This window comes from Setaria italica, chromosome I, assembly GCF_000263155.2.
Source record: "Setaria italica strain Yugu1 chromosome I, Setaria_italica_v2.0, whole genome shotgun sequence".
Taxonomy (NCBI): Eukaryota; Viridiplantae; Streptophyta; class Magnoliopsida; order Poales; family Poaceae; genus Setaria; species Setaria italica.
The window spans coordinates 3,800,703-3,806,992 of NC_028450.1; positions in this window are offsets into that span (position 1 = coordinate 3,800,703).

Sequence of the window (6,290 nt, forward strand, 5' to 3'; positions counted from 1 at the left end):
CATTTGCATATAGCATTTGTTGTTGTTGTGACATGGGCTCGCTTCCGTCGACATCACGCAGAACTTGATTTCAAGTCTGAATTTTTGTATGTATTGAATTTCCACATCTCGTGACACTTCCTTGAACACAACAAATATTTCATAACTTCTTTTGCTATATATATAGTGTTTGAGACAGAATCCGAGGAATAATTTATGCGGATAATACGTATGTGAGTTCATCCATGGCTTTGTAGGTCCCAAGCGTATAATCAACCATGAATTCTGAGTACGTATACAAATTTCTTAACAATAAATTAGTTCTAATTGTGCAGACCCATTGATCTACTACATAATAACCTTTGCCAATGACACAGATAAGAGATATGAAGGAAGCACTCCTCGAGACGGAAAAAATCAGGGCAATTCAAGAACAACTCAGTGCATTTCTTCTGGACGAAGTAGTAAATCCAGTGAGGGAGATCCATAATGATGGACCAAATCTGCATCACCATCAGGACTCGGGTTCAGAATAGTTGATCCAAAATGTTGAACTTGGAAAGTTGATGCAAAGTAATATTATTCATAAATATGTAGGCCCAATATGTCTATATATATAATATTATCTCAAATCTAATATATTATAGATAAATAAAATTTTTTATATATTAGCATATTAGAACTAGGATACTAATATAGAATAAAGAAACAGAAAAGAAAATAAGAAAAAAATAGAAAATAAAAAATACCCTTAGTATCGGTTGTTTATACCAACCGGTAATAAATTGACCTTCGCCACACGCGACGTGGCAACCAATTTAGTACCGGTCCTGGCAGCCAATTTAGTACCGGTTGGTATAAACAACTGGTACTAAAGGCTTCCCTTTAATTCAGAAAAGAAAATAAGAAAAAAATAGAAAATAAAAAATACCCTTAGTATCGGTTGTTTATACCAACCGGTAATAAATTGACCTTCACCACACGCGACGTGGCAGCCAATTTAGTACTAGTCCTGGCAGCCAATTTAGTACCGATTGGTATAAACAACTGGTACTAAAGGCTTCCCTTTAATTCCGGTTATTCGATCTAGTACTAAAGATCTCCCTTTAGTACCGAACTAACAATACCGATTGCACAACCGGTACTAAAGGGTCGAAGGCGCTTTTCCCAGCAGTACCAGTGGGCGGTAGCATTATTGGGGAGGAGACAGAATCCAATCAAGATTTGCTTTTTTGTGTTGTAAGTTGTAACACTATGGGCAGCATACACATGTTTTGCTTTCTTGTGTTGCAATGTCATTTGGATGTCTTCTTCTTCGTCTTTTGAGAGCAACTAGGGATTTGCTATCAGCCAACAATTGGGCGTTGCCCCGACCACCGGTCGTTCAATAGCGTTGTTTCCCTGTCTTTTCTGGCAGGCTTGAAGTGAGGTTCTTGTGCATGCTGGGCCGGAGCAACTCTGGATGTTGTTTTTGTTTTTTGACAATGGTTGCTACAGAAGTGACGATGGCGAGTTATTTTAGTTGGTGATGCGCTCATTGATAAAGAAGGCTTTGCATGGCTTGTGTGTTTTTTCTATTAATTTTATGTTAGATCCTTTTGCGAAAAGCACTGTACATTGGCCATGTTATGTTTTGATTTCTTTTGCTAATGAATATCATATATCCCTTACAAAAAGGTATGACCTTATATGCTACCCGGGCTATATGAAACTCTCCTTTGCTCACTAGCTCAGAAACATGCAAAAATTGGACATGCTGCATATTTATTCAAATAAAAAGATAAATAATCTTTCAAAAAAAAGATAAACACACCAAAAATTGTATCTTGATGTAATAACTAAGCTTGGTTCAGTTCCTGTGTCCTCCCACTCGCACATAGAGAAGAAACAAATCCGCAAAAGGTCTTATCTTTGCGGGGGAGGACAGCTTCCACTTCCACTTGGTCTCCCTGGATTCGGTGATTCACAATCTGCAAAATAACAGGGTAAACAAATTCAGTTCTAAGATGGAAAAAAAAAGATCTTGCTAGACAGAGAGCGCGCTCTCTGTAACGCTAACACGAGATCCATTCATGTTCATTCCCCCTCTATCCTCTATGTGATAGCTTGGACCCCACATGTACCGTTCTTATCTTTATGTTCTCATGTTCCATCCATTCGACAAGAGCCTGCCTCCTTCTTCCCCCGCACAGCCGCCAGACTCTGCCCACCGACAGCCTCCAGCTTGCTAGCGAGCGGAGCCCTTTCTCTCCCCCTCTCCTCCCTAGTCCCCTTCCCTTTCCCTCCTCCTTTTCTCCCCATCCTTTGCCCCCGCCTGCTCCCACCATCTATGCCCAGCGGCGATCTTGCTGCCACCCACCCACCATCTCGGCAGCTCCACACCGCTCTTTCGGTCTATTCAGGGTCCTCTTCCCCCGCCGCTGGCTGCTCCCACCGCTCGTGCCCGACGGCGATCTCGCCACCGCCCACCAACCATTCCCGCCTCAACGTCCATGGTGCCCTTTGCGATCTACTCTGGTGTCCTCCGCCCCTGCCACCGGCATGAGCCACCGGTTATCCTTGTCCTGCACTACCCCGGTCGGTGGCACCCTTGCCAACCCACCATCACCGTGGGTCCGACGTCACCCCAGGCGCTCCCTCTAAGCCCAACAGGCATAGTTCAACCTAGCAACCTCCAACCCTGAAAACCCTAACCCCGTGACCCTTGTCTTCTTCTCCTTGTGTGGCAGAAGATAGAGGTGAGAAGAGGACTCTAGATTTATGCTTAAATCAAAAGAGCCCTCTCTATTTAGCTTTCCTCAAAAAAAAAAAAGATAAAACTACATGCACACGTTGAATCATTGGAATTTGAAAGGCTCTTACATAAATCGGCTCCAGCTCTGGTAACGGTGATGGCGCCCATGGCCATAATAAGAACCGCCAGCCAGAAGCAGAGAAGGGTGCGAAAGTGAGCTGCTCCGGACCTCACGGCCATGGTTTAATTTGTGACTTGATTATTCCTTTTTGCTCACAAGCAGAAACGTTTGTTCAGAGTTGAATTGGTGCCGTTGCATCTTCAATTTGCTGCTATTTATAGGTCAGAGAACGTAAAATTTCCAACTGGTCAGGTCAACTGGCGCGTGGCGCGCGGTTTCCACTGCTGGTGTGGAAGCATGGACCTTGTGACCCCGTGATGCACCGATGCGCGACTGCAACTTTTCAAACTAGGGGAAATTGTTTTCTTCATTGATTAAGACAGGACCTCTTAAGTTCGTCCCTGTTTGGAATACAGGACTCTTCGACAAATGCATATTTGTGCTTTTCCGATCCCAAAAAATTAAAAAAAATGACAATATGTATATTCGTACTATTTCGTGGAATGTTCTTGAACAATACTGTTGAAGATGCAATCATACAATTACAAAAATAAAAATCAGGTTTCTTAAAAGCTACCGCTCCTTCCTTGCCTCTCCGCGTTTCACGGCTCTACTAGCCCTGCAGCGTGACGCCATGTCATCACCGAGTTAAGAGTGCGCTAGCTCTGGACGCGTGAGAGCGCAGCAAGCCGAGGCCAATGCGAGCTTCTCAAGCTCCATGCATCCGGACCATGATAGGCTAGACACAGAACGGCGGGCCACGCAGCCGCCCTGGCATACCAAGAGGCATGGAACGAGCCCATGGCAACGGGAAGGGAGAGAGCGAGAGAAATGCGGCAACGTTCATCCACGTCGCGCGGGTAGCTCCTGCTCACAGACCGGTGGGCGCTGTCCTACGAATGACCCACCTGCAGTGACGGCTAGTCGGGAACACCGATTACAAAATTAAATATTCTTTATATCTTCCATGTAAATTCTCAAACGACACACGCTAGAAAGTATCATAGAAATTCTTTTTAAAAAGAAAGCAAAATATCCAACCATACATTTTTCACAATTAATCATCTCAAACAACACGTTATAGAAAATAACATAGAAATTATTTTTTTAAGAAAAAGAAAAAACATCCAACCATACATTCGGTACAATTTAATCATTATTACAATAACTAGTCCATCGACCCGTGCTCCCGCACGGGCTAATTAAAATCTATTGTATTTGAAAATTATTTAGAAATTAAACTTCTAGCTAACAATTAAAATTGGTTACCTGCTATCTCATTTTTTTCAATATTTCAACATAATACTCATATAGATGTGTACTTATCTTTGTCCAATTGTGATTGATTTTTAATTAGTAATTACTCTATACACTTTTTCATCCACATTTACACTCTTTTCAATTTGTATCGCACCTCCATACATTGTGTTTAGCATAAAAATTAATAATTTTTTCATCACTTCCTCACATACATGTATAAATGGTCTACATGGTGACACTCATCATGCGTATCTACATTAACCATGATATAAATATGTAATTTAGAATCATATATTAGTTTACTTTTTGATATTTCTGTATGATGCAATGACGATAATTAGATTAAGATTTATGTGTTTATTTTAGGTTATTTTTAATAACGATATACATGGGTAACTTAGATACAAATTTAGAATATCATTTTAAGTTATGCTTTATAATGATATGCATGAGTAAATTGAATGACGATTATGATGTTATTTTAGATTATTTTTTATATTGGTAAAGCTCGATAACTTTGACATAGGTTTAGCGTTTATTTTAGAATATTTTCATAAAGATAGTGGTAGGTAACCTTTTGGAAATATAAACCAATGGCTATGATTATTAGAGTTTACAAGGTTGATGTTTGATGTTTCTTATTATTGTGAAAATTTCTAGGATTTCTAGTCTCGTGATAACTAATGCAGAGTCTCCAATGGAAAAAAAATGAGGCCGCATTTGCTACAAAACTATTACTACCTCTTATTTGTTAAATATTCGAACACAATACTTATATAGATACATACTTATTATCTTCATCTGATTGTGATAGATTTTAGTTAGTAATTACTCTATAACGTTTTCATCCACATTTGCAATCTTTAATTTTTCACTTTGCATCGCTGGTATGCGCTTGAATTTGTTTAATGGATCATAAGCTTGAGATATAGAATCTATATTCTCAATAGAATACAAATAGTGTATGAAATAGACGATTTAGATCATATATTTGTGTCTATTTTTAATTACGGTGATTTGGATTCAAATGTAGGGTTACCTCATATTATTTTTTATAATAGCATATGTGGGTAATATATATGCAAATTTAAGGGGCTATTTTAAGTTATTTTGGAGTATTAGTGGTGGGAAATTTAGTTGCAAATTTAGGAGTTATTTTAAATATTGTTTATAACGCCATAAGTGGGTAATTTTGATGAATATTAGGGGTTAATTTAAATTATTTCATATAATGGCGGGAGGGTAATTTAGATACAGATTTAGGGGGTTACTTTGGGCTATTTTCATAATGGCATAGGTGGGTAATTTTTTATGAAACATAATAGATCCAACGGCTATAATGATTTGAGTCTACTGATTGATGGCCAAACATTTTGCTTTTTTTAAGAATTTCTAGGATTTCTATGTCCACCTAGGATCCTAGGTAGCTTCACTTGAAGGCTTCAAAAGGAGGCTTCAATTAGTAATTGTAAGATAGACACCGGATCTATCATCTATCTTAACTATAAAGGCATCAAGGAAGTTTTTTTGATGGCAAGACTGTTCTGATCTTGACCATTTAGACCTACTCAAATCGCAAGACTGTAAGAGCCTATGAATCCATTGGAGGCTCTTACAGATGGAATCGGCTCTGGCTACGGTAATGGCGCCGATGGCCACAAGAGCCGCCAGCCAGAAGAAGAGAAGGGTGAGAAAGTGAGCTGCTCCGGACCTCACGGCCATGGTTTGTGACACGTTTCCCTCTTTGCTCACAAAAAGAGACGTTTGTTCAGAGTTGAATTGGTGCCATTGCTGCTTTAATTTCCTGCTATTTATAGGTTACAGAACGTAGGATGTCAACGAGGGTTACAGAACCACCGCTGCGGTACGGCCATTATTGGAGGAGAGGGCCACTTGGAGTGAAGTTTAAAGTAACCTCCTACCTCCCACCTCCGCGATGCCGCCGGCTCCGGCGGCGCCGCCCAGGATACTCCGCCGCCCCCAGCCCCCTACAGCCAGCCCACCCTGCCACAAACGGACCCCTCCCTACGCCTCCGCTGCGGCACCGCCCCCTCCACCCTCACCCAGTTCCCCCACTGCCTCCTTCTGGAGGGAGTCTCCACCACCGCCACCACCCAGATCCGCCATTCCCAGCTACCTCGACGACCTCCCTATCCCTGAAACACCACAATCTGCCCGTGACCCGCCATCCTACGC